At 32.4% G+C, this 17,715-nt stretch overlaps 1 long non-coding RNA gene across 1 annotated transcript; it reads left to right on the top strand.

Moving 5' to 3' along the window:
- Positions 1-2,120: 2,120 nt before the first annotated feature.
- LOC114171447 (uncharacterized) lies at positions 2,121-3,995 on the top strand. Its single transcript, XR_003601510.2, has 4 exons — positions 2,121-2,572; positions 2,739-2,925; positions 3,157-3,279; positions 3,518-3,995. It is a non-coding gene; the product is annotated as an uncharacterized LOC114171447 (long non-coding RNA).
- Positions 3,996-17,715: the final 13,720 nt, after the last annotated feature.

Raw genomic sequence — 17,715 nt, 5'->3', positions numbered from 1 at the left:
TCGCCACCATAGTTTATTATGGAAAAGTATAGAAAAACCTTAAAACAATGGTCTTTAAAACCAAATTTGGGTTCTGGAGTCGGTTACGTGTGGGGAAGGTATTAGCACCCCACAACGTCCGTCTTAAGACGATTCCCTCTTTAATTAAGTGTGAAAAGTATAATTTTGATGTTTAGAATATTTGTTATTCCCAAAAAAATCAAACAAAATAAAAAAACACATACAAAAATATTAAAGATTTAAACAAAATTATTTTTTTATTTTTTTTGGCCCGACGAGGATTGTACCTCACTCCTACGTATTTCCATTTGGAAAATTAGGGATAACGTAGTTCTTTATAAAAAAATTTGTTGTTTGATATTATTATTTTGTTTTTTTAAATTTTCTATATTTTTATGTATATGTATATTTTATTAATAATATCAAGAGAACCCAAGATTTTACATGATAAATATTTAGTTATCAAGAAAATCTGAGATTTGACTTGATATTTGAGATGATTTTGTAATTTTTTTATTTTTTTGTTATTTCTAATTTTCTTTTAAAAAAAGAATTAAAAGCCTATAAAAGAGTGTTTTGATTATCGAGCAAGTCCGAGACTTGACATGACATTCACAGCCTATATAAAAGAAAATATAATTTTTTATTTTATTTATTTATTTATTATTATTATTTTTAGAGAACTAGAGTCTACGAAAAACACCTTTTTAATTACCAAGATAAAAAATAAAGGAAAAGAGAAAGGTTGAACACATCAATGATAAACCCAAAATCATCTTACATGAGGACCCTAGACACATTTAATCATACAACAATTCAAACGATCATATATGTGATGTTATACGAGAATCATGAAAAGCATTAGGAGCAAAGAAAATTTACCTTAAGGTGATACCTTTTTATGTGTGTGCTCTATAATAAAAAAAAGATAGGGTTTTTTCGAATTTTTTTTTGTCCCTTGCATTAGAGAAATTTTGTGCTTATATAGGCCCCTTGAGGTACGATTGAGATCTTAGTCTTTAATTATAAAAAAATATATGGGGAAGGAATTGGTCTTATTAAATCATTGCATAATATTCACTGTATTGATTATAATTATTAACGAAATATTGCCGGTAATTACTAGAATGATATTTTCTGTCACATAAAGATCCTTATCATAACATATTATTCATATAATTGATTCTAATTATTATCAGGAGTACTTTCTTCTAAATATTAAAATCGTACCATTCTCTAAAAGCATTATTATCGGAAATATTTTTTGCTTCTAATGAAAATAATATCTTCTCCGACTGGCAACTGAAAGAGACACATAAGTGTAAATACAAGATATTTATTCAAATTATTATAAAAAAATTGGCTCCTAATATTATACCCTTTTCTAAAAACAGAAATTATGAAACGTCCTCTTTTGTCATTTCATGTGGAGAGTGTAAATAGCGAACAATGGGGGTGAAAATATGTAGAACATTTGGGCTCACAAAAAGAGTGTGATAATAAATTAGATTCTCCCACTACAACATTGAGCAGCTACAACGACATTTGTTTAGTTACATTTATTAAAAATGTTACTGTAGACATACTATTGTTACATTTTCTTAGAAATGTAACTACAAAGAATATTAACATTAATATTGTGACATTTTAAAAAAATGTTACGGTAGATCTTTACCCTTTTTATTTCTTTATTATAATGATTAAAAATGTTACTATAGATGCTTTTATAAATTATAATAAACTTTTTAAATACATTTCATTGTAAATTATATTAAGGTATATTTTAAATAAAAATTGTTATAAATTGTTAATTTATATTAATAATTACATAATAATATTTTCAAATAAATATTACTATTAATAAAATTAATTTATTATATTATCTTTTTAATAAATGTTATTAAATACTACTACATTTATTGTATTTTGTAACAGTGGCTACACAATTTAAAATGTTACCAATTCTATTAATTTATAACACTTTTCGATATTTATAGGAGGTAAATAAATGTAATTTACGAACATACCTTTTTTCTCTCTCCAAAAATTTCTCACCCGTTAAATTTTTTCCCTCAAATAAAAATCTACTCCCAAAACTTTACCCGAATTAAAAATTTTAAACCTAAATCAAAATCCTCCCCCAAAACTTTACCCAAACTAAAATTTTCTCCCAAATTCTGATTTTCCCCCGAATTCTGAGCGACAGTTCATGACTACCCTTTTTTTTGGTGTTTTGTTCATCAATCATCACTGTCGATTTTCATTGGTATTTTGTTCGATTGTCGAAGTTCAATTTTTGTCGTGATTCAACTCGTCATGGTGACACACTAATTTATCCGCCAACTGCATCCGGCCACCGTAAGGATGATGGCGCCGTTGAAGCTAGGGATGTAGGCGAGTTCCCAACGATTTTCGTCGGAGATTATGGCGATTTCGTTGATTTTGGAGAGGGTTTCGATGAGGTCATCGTCGACTTAGATTTTGCAGAGGGAGTGGAAGTTGTCAGCGGAGAATTCCGGCGAGGGAGGTTAGAAACATTGCGTTCTTCGCACCGCATGGTCTTCTCCAACAGGTCAGGTTTCATTCCAACACATTCGTCCCCTTTTCGTCTCTACCTTGGAATTAATTTATAGTTCCGTCCTCTTTCATTAGTTTTGGAGTTAGTTACCGGATGTAAATAACTAATCGTTTATTAGATACACTTGATCAGATTTTTTTTCTTCATTATTTTGGTGTAGACTTGATACAGCAGAGAGGGTGTTATACATGGTGCATCATCTACTAGACATCCTTCAAGCTCCTGATCCAAACACCATAGAGTCTTTTCTGGGAAGAATTCCTATGGTATTCAATGTTGTAATTGTATCAGTAGCTGATTACTTTGGCCAAGTAAATATCCTAGGTTTGCCTGATACTAGTGGAAAGGTATAATTTCATAATCTCTTTAGAAGTGATACAAAAAATTATACTAATTTTAATTTATGAAGAGATTGTCTCTTATTTTCTCTTACACAGAAACGTGTCCAAACTAACAAACTAATTACTGATAAAATTGAGCAATTGTGTTTATGATGTTAGCTTTCTAATAACTCTTTAAAGAACTAAAATTTCCTGTGCTAATCCGTTGTAACTCTTAATGTCACTCACAATGGACAGATTGTTTATATACGTGATTAAGTTCTTGCTTTAAAGAAGGAGATGCTGGTCAGAATTCAAAAACAAGGAGATGGCATTTATTCTACTGAGGACCTTGCTCAATTGATCTTTGATCTTCATCAGGTGACACTCTTACTTGCTTTATTCATTGAAATTTAGTAAACCTTTGTTTTAATCACATATTGTTTAATTTCTTTTTTACTAAACTTTTGTATTAATCACATATTGTTTTATTTCTTTTTTCCTAAACGTTTTCTTTTTACTTTTGAGAAAATAAGGGAATGAGATGAGGATTATGGTTGTTTATGCTTTATAGGAAAAAGTTACACAAGGCAGAAATATTAAACATGTTATTTTTCAGATTGCAGATGCTATTGAAAATGGAAAGGGTGACACTGGTTTGTGGGCGTATAGTTGGTGTCATTGCAAAGAAGTATGGTGACACCAATTTTGCAGGGCAATGTCTTGATTTACAACTTAATATCCAATATTTGTATTTAAATTAAAGTTAACAAAGATGTTCTCCCTGCTTCTAGATTTACAAAAATTGTGGCAATCATGTTTCTAGATTTACAAGAATTGTGGCAGTCATTTGCTTGCATCCTAACACCTGGAATGAACATTTGCTTGGTATAGGAGAGGCTAATGATTATGTTAGGAACGTATCTTACTAAAATTCTGCTGCTTTGGGTTGCCTAACATCTGGTTTGGGAAATTAAACATGAAATGTGTGCCTTTGGTAATGGAGAGTGTGGGACCTGGTTACTTGATTATTTATCCTATTGTTCTTTATTCAAAGATGTATTGTACTCGATCAGTAAAATTAGTCATTCATGGTATTACTTGCAGCCTCTTAAATTTGAGTTTTATGATCCAAAGACACCTTTCTTCACTTCCCCAAGATTCTTCCCACCACCCACTAAAGTCATTCTATTATATTTTCTTTAGTAACATTTTTAACACGTAGCCTTTTCATTAAGAAAAAGTTGCTAAAAGTTTTCAGTAACAGTTTTATAATGTTGCTTTTCTATAAAAAAATTGTTAGTATAAAATTTCAGTAACATTTTAAAAATGTAACTATAAAATTTCAGTAACATTTCAAAAATGTTACAATTTTAATAAAAAAATGTCACTTAAAATTTTTAGTAACATTTATGTAAATGTCTCTGTTCATAAATATAAATGTTACAAAAAATCAATGGTAACATAGGGAATACGTAACATGTGATAAAATGTTACTAAATTTTTTTAGTAACATTTTTCATGTTTTAGTAACAGTTTTTTAGTGTTACTGTATATTATATATCTAGTAGTGACCTTCTCTTGGTTTTTTTCTTTTTTTCTTTTTTTTTTCTTTTTTCTCGTGGTAGAATTAAAGTTAAAAAAAACCTACCATCAATCCAAATATATATATTTTATTTATTTATTATTATTATTATATTATATATTATTTATATTATTATTATTATTTTAACCAAACAAATGCATTGATCCGGACGAAATTGGGTGTTTACAGTTGCCCCTCTTTACTTAGATTTGACTAGATAATATGAAAGTGAAATTTTTATATTATCGTAGTAAAATATAAGTAAAGATAAAAACACTAATTTCGTTTGGGTTTCAAAAATGAAAAGAAAAAAGAGAACTCGAACATTGCCTCACAGAGGGCCAATATAACCAAAGGAAAACCTGGCTCGACCATTTCCTCGTAGAGGGCCGAGATACCAAAAGAAAACCTAGGCTCCACCATTGCCTCATAGAGGACTGCGATACCAAAAGAAAACCTGGGCTCGACCATTGCCTCACAGAGGGCTGAGATACCAAAAGAAAACTTGGGCTCGACCATTGCCTCACAGAGGGCCGAGATACCAAAAGAAAACCTGGGCTCGACCATTGCCTCGTAGAGGGCCGAGATACCAAAAGAAAACCTGGGCTCGACCATTGCCTCGCAGAGGGTCGAGATACCAAACGAAACCTGGACTCGGCCATTGCCTCGCAGAGGGTCGAGATACCAAAAGAAAACCTGGGCTCGACCATTGCCTCGTAGAGGGCCGAGATACCAAAAGAAAAGATGAGCTCGACCATTGCCTCGTAGAGGGCCGAGGTACCAAAAGAAAACCTGGGCTCGACCATTGCCTCGTAGAGGGCCGAGGTACCAAAAGAAAACCTGGGCTCGACCATTGCCTTGCAGAGGGCCAAGATACCAAAAGAAAACCTAGGCTTGACCATTGCCTCACAGAGGGCCGATATAGAATAACAGTTTGTTACCACTTTGTGAAGAGGGTTCCAAAAAGGACTTATCACCCCGTGAGAACCAAGTTGATATTTGAGAAAAAAAGAATGCATAGATGCATGAATGTATGAATGAATTCTAATTAATCTTGTTTTCCAAAATTTCCTTATGCCAATTTTGTCTTTTCCATTTCCTTATATTTCTATTTACTTCCCTCCTCTCTTTATTATTAATATTTTCGTTATTATTTTTTACTAGCATTTATAATCATTTTGTTTCCTCGATCATGGACTCCATCTGAATGTCGCTTCGCCATCTCAAAAGACAAGATGAAGGCCGTAACAAATCCTAACACCCAATGTCAACACAAGAAACCATTTGCTTAATATTTCCTTTCGACAAATCATGTGATCCCCTAGCGGACCGGAAATGAATGGTATAACTTAAATCATAATGTAATTGTATTATTCTACACAAGCAGACTTATGAAGTTGGAGGATAAACTTTATACGAGGACAAAAAAATTTCCCTTGTCTAGATTCATCGTATAAAAACGTGATTTTGGTGCATTTGTTCTATTGAGCGTATGTAAAATGGAAAGGATTGCCCTAGGGTATTTTGCTAATAAGCTAATGGGAAGACTTTACCCCATAGGTTTTATCATTTTTTTTCTTTAGTAACAACATTTACAACCACATCTTTTGTCTCCAACTTAAGCTCTATGAAAAAACAGAAGAATTATTTTTCAATGAATGTGGGCTTGAAGGCTAGACAAAGCTAGGCTTGGGGTGGCCAGATGAAACTGGGCTTGAGGGGCCAATGCAAAATTGGGCTTGGGCCAAACCTAAGTGGGCTTAAGGTGGCTAGATGAAACTGGGCTTGGGACAGACTAAACTAGGCTTGAGGGGCCAGATGAAACTGGGCTTAAGGGGCCAATGCGAAACTGGGCTTGGGGCTAGACAAAGCTAGGCTCAGGGGTCAGTGCAAAACTGGGCTTGGGCCAGATAAACTAGGCTTAGGAGCTAAACAAAGCTAGGCTTAGGGGTCAGTGCGAAACTGGGCTTGGGCCAGATAAACTAGGCTTAAGGGCTAGACAAAACTAGGCTTAAGTGCTAGTGCGAAACTGGGCTTGGGCCAGATAAACTGGGCTTGGGGGCATGTAGGCCATTCATATGAAGGAACTGGACTATCAATCCAAGAAATATTAAAGAAGCAAAATTTTGTATCTTTCTTTTTTTCTTCGTTTTGAAACAGAAGGATTCGACAACCGTTCATGTGAATGAAGAGGGTTTTGATCCCAAAAGTGACAAGAAATTTTCATTTCATGAAAAAGAACTATGATGTATGTACATGATGCATGATGATTAAGACATATGTTATGAATTTTTCTTTTTGAGAGTTTAGATGATTGTGCATGCATGAATATGCTAACATAATATGATATTTGCATGAATATGCTAACATAACATGATATAAGCATGAATATGCTAATATGATATATGCATGAATATGTTGGCATGTATGTGACTTTTTTTTTTCTTTTTGAACCAAATACTACATAGAACCTAATTTTTATAACACATGTTTGGATTTTTTTTTTTTTTGATAATTGACGTCATGTGTATGAATGCATGCAAATGCTAACATATGTTATGAATTTCCTTTTTATAAGTGCATGAATATGTTGATGCTTATTATGACTTTCTTTTTCTAACGTTTACATGATATGTGCATAAAAATGTTTGCGTATATTTTGTATTTATTTTTAACATTGATTATGATGTGTGATAATGTTGTTATGTTTATTTCGAGTATACATGGTGAATGATAATGTTGGCATGACTTATGGATTTTCTTTTTGAACACTAACAATATTAGTTTATGATGCACATGTTATGATGTTTTTTTTTTACATGAACAAAGTTGAAACTTTGATGTATGAATTAGTGTATGAATGCATGATGAAAGTTCCTTTGTTTTTTAATTTTTTTTCTTTTCACAAATATGAACGATGTATGTATGATTAGGTATGAATCTATGCATGAAGCATGCCCTCTTGTATTTTTTTCACTTTTTACATTGTATGAAACTTATTTCAATTGATTCCCAATTTGTTGTTATTTTTAGATTTTTGGCATCTTTCTGTTTTGATTTTTTTCTTTGAAAAGTATCCTTTGGTCTGATCAGTTTATTGAGAAACTTTTTCCTGAATCATTGCTTTTTGAACACTATTTGAGTGACATACATGAAATTGCCAAAGATCTTAGAAGGGATAAGATGAGATAATTGACTAAGGAGATGCCTCAATTTGATAGTTAAGAGTTAACTTCAGGACATGAGGTGTGTTTGGGCTTGTCTAGTTATTGATAAAAAAAAGATGGAGACTTCAAAATTTTCCCCAGTTTGAGGGTACAGATTGGTCTCGGGGTGCAAAATGTGTTTGAGCTTGCCCCAGTTGTTGATAGCATGAGAATGTTGAAAATAATGGGAGACTTCATACTAGTAGCTGCAATGTAAGCTTGACAAACAAAGTCAATAATTGTCCAAATTCAAGATATCTGACTATAACATAGGAACAATAAGTGAAATGTCTCTCCAATTTATTTCAAGGTGAGAATAATGAGTAATGGTAGGAGAAGGATAGATCAAAGCAGAAAATATGATAGAAAACAAATGAAGAATGAAAGAATGAGAAGGCATGACCTTGATTTAACTTGACTACTCGGGCTAATTTTGATCTCTATGGAAACATGTCAACCAAAAATAAACTGCCCCAGTGTTTGAAAGCAAATCTTTGAACACTTTTTCAACCTTTTTTTTTTTGACAAACCTCTTAACATGACAAAATATTTTCCTCTAAATTAAAGTTTTGGAAAAACAACAACCAATCATTGATTTGTGTGGACTTTATTAGGCTTGTATTGTGGCCAAGGCTAATGGATATAAAAAAATGGATAATGGAGGCTCAAAGTAAATGGTATAAAGGTTATTTAAAACAAGGGTCTTTATCTAAGGTTGCATCTAAAATTCATTTGACTACCTTTCTTCACCATTTTTTTTCACTTTCCAACTCTTGTTTCTCTTTTTTTTTTTTTTGCATAACCAATTTTTTTGTCTTTCCAAACTTTTTATTTTTTTTATTGGTGAATTACAAGTCAAATGAAATAGATGCAAACATCATGTTAACTTTAGTGGGAAGGTGACCCTTGTTAAGGGTAACTAAAAAGAAATTTTAATTTTTTTTATAGGCTCAAAATGGGTAACAAAGGAATATCATTTTTTCTTGATAAAGAAACATGGCCATACATCATTTCAACTCATGATTGTTTTAATTTCAAAAGCTTTAATCCAAAAGGAAAAAAAATTCAATCACATCAGAGGTTGCCCCTACTTTGCCTTTACTTTTTTTTGTATTATTTTTTTTTTGTCTTACTTTTGCCTAGACCGCCTTTTGGGTTTTCAGTCTAGCAGACTTTTCTTCATTTTTTCCTTTTTTTTTGTGTTCAAAGACTTACTTCAATTTTAATTCATTTTAAGGCACATGCCCTTTATGATGATCCTCCATGGAATACAAAGAAAAGGTTTATTGGAGAAAGGTGATGGGAAATGGGATGGGAAAGGAAGTGAATTTTAGCAATTCCATGTACCCAAATTAGAGCAAAGTTTCAAAAGTGTGTCACTTTTCATAAAAATTATCCATTTATTCAACAAACTGATTTGACCAAAGAATAATTTATTTTCTCTTATTTTTTTCACTTTTCGAAAAATTCCATGAATTTATTAACAACAAATAGGAAACAATTAATTTTTAAAATTATTGTAGTGCAACTTTTTTTCAAGATATGTTGATGCATGTTATGTGTTATGCAAAGTGACATGAAAATGCAAGATGCTACAAATTTGGAAACTACCTATACACATGCATGTGAGTGTATGTATGGTATGTACTATGCAAGGTGGCATGAAAAAACAATGGGAGGAATATTAGGCATTATACATTGTGACATGAATCCAAAGTGAATCCATGTTACGTGTCAAGTACATGCATGTGAGTGCATGTATGATATGTACTATTGATGAGTGCGTATTTTTGCCCTCATTTAATGTTTAATTATGGGTATTTAATTGAATTTGTGTGCTTAAAGATTGATTTAATTGGGATATCCTATAATTGGGTTTATTGAGCATGAGATACAAAAACATGTTAAAAATAGCTTTTTAGTTGCATAAATGTTCTTTGGATATTTTCAGGTGTGTTAGTACAGTTGCAGCTAAGTTGAGCTCATGGAGGTGCGGAAATAAATTGATTAAAGCTTCATGACACCTTAAAGATAAATTCAAGAATAAGAAATTATCAAAAGCACAAAAATCCAAGCCAAGCATTGCATGAAGACGATAAGAAAAGCTTGAAAAAATGAAGAAGTTTGGCTAAGCCAAGAAGAGAGCAACAAAAAATTGGACCTTGCGGTTTTCTTTATCTTTATGATAGAAGATAATTTGGGAAAAATATATCTTTAGATATTTTATTTGATATTTTTAAATAATTATCTTATTTAATTATATCATAAAATATTAAAAGATATTAACTACCAAATCTTTTTAAATATGACAAGATCTTCTTGAATCTTTTTAGATCCACAACAAACAAATATATCTTGAAGATATTGGATTATTTAGAAGATAATTTGAGGAGATTGCAAAGGGTTGATTTGGAAAATTAATACAAATATTAATTGGTAATAATTTATCATATATCTTTAAGTAATTAATTTATTTAATTATAATAAATATTGATATTATCAACCAATTATATTTGTCAAATAGTCTATATCTCTCTAAATATTTTTAAATATTTATAATTATCTTTATTTTAAAAGATATTTGAGAGATTTTAGCGATAGAAAAGCCTAGTCCAATTCCTATATAAAGATACCAAGGGAGAAGTAGAAAAGACAAGCTCGGGACTTCGAAGTTTAGGAACCCTTAGAAGGCCTAATTTCGTTTCCTTTCCCTCTCTATTCTTCTTCTATTTTGTATTTCATGGAGTGCTGAACTTCTTGGGTTGATTCCATTGTAATTTCTTAATTGGATTCTGAGGTTAGATTAATTAATTTGTTTGTTCTTTTGATTCTTGTTGAGATTTATTTTCATCTATGTCTTTTGGTTCTTAATTTAGTAAAAGTAATGATTTTTACATTGTAGCAAGTTAGCACGGTGTTAAATCTACATAACATAACAATCGTATGAGTCCAAGGGTTTTTAAATTTTAGTTGAGAAGTTACTTTGATTAATTTTAGAAACCTTCATATGATTGAATGAGTTTTTGCTAATAATTGAGAAGTTACTTTGGTTAATTAGCTTTTTACTAGATATAAGAGGTAAAAGAATGGACATGATTAGGATTAGTAATATTTAATTGAGAACTTACTTTGGTTAAATTTACTAAGATTAATCTACAAAGTCTTTACTTTTGATTGAGAAGTTACTTTGGTTGAAAGTAAGGACGCCAACAAATTAATTGAGAAGTTACTTTGATTAATTTGAAGTCTTAAACAAGAAATCAATAACAATAATCTTTAGGAAACCAATGATGAATCCTATTTTGAAAAAGCAGTGGAATCGACCTATTTTTTTTAACTATTGTTTCTGTCTTATTTTATCTTCTTATCTTTATCTATTATATTTTTATTATTTTATTTGACTAACTATTTTGTAAAGATTTTATAAGAACTAACTTGTTAAAAATCAATTCCGTGTTCGTTGGGAGACGACTTAGGGTTAACTTAACCCATACTAATTTTTTTGGCTACTTTCTTAACAATACTGAAGTTGTTATAGATAAGTAGTATTAATTTGATCGCTTGACGACAGCGTTATCAAATTTGACACCGTTGTTGGGGAACACGGTTATAATTTTTATCATTTTAGTTCTTATTTTTTTTTCTTTTGATTTTATTTTTTGTTTATCACTAACATTTTTTTTATCTTAATTTTTTTTTCTAACATTTATTTTATTTTCTTTGGTTATTTTTTTTAGTTACTTTTTTTAAGCATAATTTTTGTTTGAGGATTTTTGTTGGGAAATTTGTGAAACTAGTTGAGAAACACTTTGGCTAAGGAAAGACAAGGTATTTAAGTTGTCCATTGAGACACACCTCTCTTTCTTGGAAGTCTACTCAACAAGCTTTCAACTTATTTCTTTTCAGAAAACCTCTTTCAAAAATGCAAAATCATTTTTCATATGAAAATAATCAACAATTTGATTTTCAAGTGAACTATAATGATTATCCACAGCAACCACATGATCCATATGATTATCAGCAGCAAATTGTCACACCTACTTCTGCACCTGATTTAAGTAGGTTAACTATACGTCAACTAAATGATCTATATCCTAGATCATCTTTTGTGGAATATGAGCAACCATCATACCATGAGCAACAACCATATTCTGAGTGTCCACCCCAGCCATCATATGTTCCATTTGGTTCTCTACAACAACAACATGCAACATCACAACAACAAGTTGCAGCAATCAATGGACCATCCTATAAGGAAGTTGTGTTATTAATGGATGGACTGAGAGAGAAATTAGACACCACAGATGAAAGGTTGCGAGCTGATCAACGATGCAAAGATATTGAGCAATAATGGTATAGAAATGATAAAGTATTGTATGACATGATGGAGGATGCAAGTAACAACAACTTTGTAGAATTACTTTGTACTGTTAATACCACCCTCCAATGCCATCCAAGATTTGCTGAAATCCCAGAATTTAGAGCACTTCATCAAGAAATAGAAGATATGCTTCTAAAGTTGGCCATTAAAGGTGAACAAATGTGAGAAGATTTAAGTCAACTAATGAAAGACAAAGCTATGGAGGCCACCTTAGAAAAACTTATGAAGACGATAGTTGAGCAAAGGGATGAAATGATAATGTTAAGGAGCATGAATCAAAGGATGGAACAATTGAGCACTGATGTGAATGAGTACACAATTCAAATGTTAGATCAACCAACACCAGAATCACATCACACTGATATATCTACTAATAGATATAATGATGCTCATAGTAATATGTCTACTGATGAACATGTCAATTTTGCTAAAAATGTTGCTGATGAAGAAATTGAAGATTCTCACACATACATATCTACTAATAGATATGTTGATGATGCTCAATGTGAATATAAAGTTTTATCTATTGATGATGATATGAGTATAGATGATCTTTTTGAGGAGTAAAGTTGTGAGGACAATACAATGGAGGAACCAAGTGCAGTTGAAGAGCCAACGATATTCGTAGATGCAGTTCAAGCATCTACTACTACAGCTGACTTGGTTAATGATGAAGCAACAGATTCAACTACTTCAAGTGCATATTTTATCTCACAAGATGAGATTACAAGGACTACTGATGATTTGGTTAACCATCTGAATGCACCTAATGATGCTCAAATTGAGATGAAGCCACATACTCCACATATCAAGTTTATTGATATGAATGATGAAAATAGATTTTTAGTGGTGATTTTTGTTGACTTGGCTGCAGAGCAAGAGGAAAGGTTGCTTCAAAAGGAAAAGAGGTTAGATTCAAATTCTTTTAAAAGCATTGTTGATAGAAAAGTTAAATTGCATGCATATTTGTTTTCTCTTTCTAATTTTAGTGAAAAATTTAAAAAAAATCAAAAATATGTGTTTTTGTTTTTAGTTTTTATAAAAATAAAAATGTAATAATTAAAAAAATGGTACAAGCTGATTTATACTTTGTAAAATTAAAGAAAATAAATTTTTACATATGGCCAGATTGAGCCAAAAGTGACAAATTTTTTCGTTTCCTTCCCAAAATAAGTCCATTAAGGACACTTTTTTTGAAATAAGTGTGGGGGAGACAAACTGTAGGTAGGATTTTCCTAAGTGAAACTTTTAAATAATATATCTCATAAGAAATCCACCAAAAATATTTCCTTGCTTTCAATAAAACATATTGACATTGGATTTTTAGGATTTGATTCAGTAATTGGGATGATCATAATTCTGGAAAAATAAAAGTCATGTTGATATAAGTGGATTGCTTTTATGATTTGCTAAATGAGTTGATTTGAGAATTTCTTGATTAAATCTTTTGTGAAAGAATTTGACCTTGTGAGTCTTGAGCCTTAATGTAAAGGATGGACCGCCATGTGCCATTCCTATTTTTTCTTGAGTGACTTGCTCTTGTTTGTTTATACTCAAATGTTTAGCTTGACTCTTTTGTTTTGCATCTTAGGTGAATATGCATGATTTGATATGATTGAGGCATTTCTTGTTTTTAGCTACTTGGCCAAATTAGTCCACCTTGATATTAATCCATTGGTAGCCCCTTTGAGCTTTAAACCTCTTTTTTCTTGTCTTAAGCCTATTGCATAACCTTGAAAAGAAAAAGACCATATTCTACCTTAGGAAGAAAGAAGGAGCTAATGGATTATGTTCAGGAATGATTGAGGAATAAAGTGTGTTGGTGAGTACCTCACCCATAAATTAATAAAAATGGCAAAAGGAAAAATTATTGATGAAAAAGTGTTGAAAGGAAAAAAATAATTGCTTTCTAAAAAAAGAGAGAGCAACAAAGCAATCAACGAAAAAGAGTTGTTTTTGAAATTATGCTCCATTATTCTTCCTACATTACTATTTCAAAAACCCAAAAATCCTAAATTTTTTCCTACCTTTGGCCCCATTATAACCTGTAAAAAATTCCTCATGATCTTTGAATGCATGTTTTCTAAAAGTTTGTGAATATTAGAGTCTTGTTAAGTATTACGAGTGTTTACTTGCATGAGTATTTTGAGTGAAAACACAAGGCAAAACACTTGAGCGAATTTTGGTGAGAAAATACACATCTAACTTGAGTGCTTTCTTTCATAGTTTATTGGGTTGTGAATTCAAAAGATTAACTCCTGTGTGAAAAGTAGAATCTTTCCATTTCTAAAATATTGATTTGTCTCAAGTAAGGTTCATTCCTTTGATCTAGTGTTGATATGAAGTAAAACACCTCAGAACAAAGTTTTGAAATTGCTTAATTTCGCCCAGGAGTGCAAAAGGATAAGTGTGTGGTTACGTGTCAAGTACATGCATGTGAGTGTATGTATGGTATGTTCTATGCAAGGTGGCATGAAAAAACAATGGGATGAATATTATGCATTATACATTGTGACATGAATCCAAAGTGAATCCATGCTACGTGTCAAGTGAATGTTAAAATGTTATTTACCTTAAAACTATGTGCATGGTACCATGCATGAATGAAAAGAAGATGTGGATGTAATGCATGTATGCACCTCAAAAGACCCTTATTTATACGTTGATGCAAATATGACACGATTGAAAATTAACTACTTAATTCTATAAAAATGAAAAGATTAAAAAAAATAAAGAAATAATGCACGCTGCCTTTGTGTCCTAGAAGGTGTAGAGAAAATCTATTTTCTGGTCTATTGGTTTTTATATAATTCTTTCAAGGATAGCTCTAAATTATCTCACATGCTTCTAGAGCTGAGATCAACCTCAAGACATAATCCACAACGATAGGTGACCTAACAAATGTGACATGTCAAGAGGAAGCAAACTCTAGATGAAGTCTTCCCAAGAGTCAAGTAGATCCGAGATCTAGCATAACAATTGTTGGACCTCCACTCCTTACGGCTAACTCAGGTCTGGGTATAGGACCCCAATATTAAAATGAATGCACTAGCCTACCATGTGTAGTGTGTGAATGGAGCAACCTAAGACTACCCAAACCCACACATGCAAAATAACCAAAAAATTCCTAGACAGATATAACAATTGTCTTCTACCATAGGGTTCAATAATTTTAACAATATAATTATATGAGAACATTAAAGAGTAAACATGGCATCAAGACAAACAAAGATAGATAAATATACATGAAATAAAATGAAAAAGGGGAAAACGAATATATAAAAACAACATACCTTTCGCATACTTAACCAATAGGATCGACTCTCCAAAACGTCTCCAGTGGAGTCGCCATCTGTCGCAACCGAGATCACGGCGGGACGGTGAAAATCATTTTAAATAGTACAGAGGAGTCACCACCATAGTTTATTATGGAAAACTATAGAAAAACCTTAGAAGAATGGTCTTCGAAACCAAATTTGGGTTCGGGAGTCGGTTATGTGTGGGGAAGGTATTAGCACCCCACAACGCCCGTCTTAAGACGGTTGCCTCTTTAATTAAGTATGAAAAGAAGAATTTTGATGTTTAGAATATTTGTTATTCCCCAAAAAAATCAAACAAAATAAAAAAAAAACACATAAGAAAATATTAAAGATTCAAACAAAATTATTTTTTTATTTTTTTGGCCCGACGAGGATTGTACCTCGCTCCTACGTATTTCCATTTGGAAAATCAAGGATAACGTAGTTTGTAAGACCCGTGAAATTTAAATAATTATTTAATAAATACGGGTAGGGGAGCCTTTATGGCTTTTAATGGAGATTGTTATGATGTGGAAAAGTACTAGCTCAAGTGGTTGAGAGTACTTTAAATATGTGAGAGGACTTAGGTTCAAGTCCTATGTATGCTATTTATGTGTTATTTAATTATTATTATTTTAATTATGTGCATGACCATGTTGAGTTATAATTATAAGAATTATCACGAAACATGAATTGGTTGAGTTGTTGTGCATTAGGATGACATTGGTTTGGTTATGAGTTCAAACCTTGGTAGAACCAAAGTAAACTTTCTTTTTGCAAAAATTAGTTTTGGCTTGAATGTGAAAGGGCAGAGGAAATCCTAGCTGAATTGGCAGCCAAGTAAGGGCTGAAAAATCATCTCATAATTGTGCTTGAATGGCAATTATCACCATCAATGAGATAATTTTCGTTTTGGCCATTAATCATCCTTAATACCTAATTAAAAAGTGAATTAAAGGAGAGAAAGAGGTTTTTTGAGGCTGCCATTAAAGAGGACCTTGTGAGGAGCGAAATTCCAGAGAGAAAATTGTGATTTTGGTATGAAAAGAAGAGTTTTTTTTGGAAGGAATCAAAGCGAGGTCATTGGTGCTTAAGGGAAGACTCATAATTCAAACTCTAAGCAAAGGAAATTCCAGGTTAGGGGAGCTGATTAATGTCGTTTTAATTGGTTAATAATTAAATGTATGTTGTATCGTATGTTATTGCATGATCAATGTCTATTTTTTTTGAATTTCGCGTTTCTAGGAATTTTTCCAGAAACCGCATGGCGGGTGATGAACTGCCGCCAGGCGACACATGCATTTTGCCTATTTTTCTGAGTTCCTAAAAGGAATCGCCTGGCAGTGAGCTTAGTGCCGCCAGGCGACGCAAGCCCCGCCACCCAGTTTTCTGGGTTGATCATGAACTGCCTAGCGGTGAAGAACACCCGCCAGGCGATGCTTTTCATTTTTGTTCGATTTTCGGGTTTTGCATGTTCTGGGTTGCTTTGGTTCGGTGGAAAAGGCATTTTAACAACATTTGGACGAAAAGGAAGGGATTAATTGTGAAAAGTCATAGTAGTGTGAAGGAATCAAATGAGATTGGCTATGAATGAATGTTAGGGTGGAAGAATTGGGGTTTTCAGAAATTGTATAACAAATTGGGTAATGAACTATAAAATTTTTGGATGAATTGTGATCCTAAACCTTTGAGTGGTGAGTATTGAGTCGGAACTGATGGAAATCAGGATGGTTGAGGTTCGTAGGCGCAAGGGAAGGGTTGTTGGATTCCTGAAACTACAGGAACCGTCTGGCGGCACCTAATTGGCCGCCAGGCGCCATACCAGAGACGTGCATGGTGTTCTGTTCACGAAAAATGTTGTTTTTCATACTTTTCGCGGTACAGGAACCGCCAGGCGCAACCTTCGTGATTTATGGGCGCTAGGCGCCACCATATTTTCTAGTTTGCGCAGTTTTCATAAAACTGCAATTCTCGATTCGTTAACCGTCCGATTTAGGTGAAATTTTGACAGGTGGTCCATAACATGAAGTTCTTCACTTTGAACGGTGGAGAATGGATTTGGAGGACAGTAGCTAGAGATATACGTTACTCAATATTGCTGATTTTTTAGTCTTTGAATACATGATTAAGCTCTTGATAATTTCAAGTAACTTCTAATGAAGCATTATTGGGTTATGTGGTAAGTCTATATCAATTTGAATGTTCCTTTAGATTAGTCACATGTGGAGAATTGGTTATTGATGAAGGCTTGTGTGTCAATATTAATTTGCATTGGTGCCTAAGATCATGTGCTTAAATTGTTAGAATGATGTTGCTTATACTTGTTTGAGCATGCGTTATTCATAA

The sequence above is a fragment of the Vigna unguiculata genome, chromosome 6 (assembly GCF_037176805.1).
Source record: "Vigna unguiculata cultivar grain cowpea cultivar isolate G323 ecotype 2 chromosome 6, ASM3717680v1, whole genome shotgun sequence".
Taxonomy (NCBI): domain Eukaryota; kingdom Viridiplantae; phylum Streptophyta; class Magnoliopsida; order Fabales; family Fabaceae; genus Vigna; species Vigna unguiculata.
The sequence above is the reverse complement of the archived record's forward strand: the minus strand, read 5'-3'. Positions and strand labels throughout refer to the sequence as shown.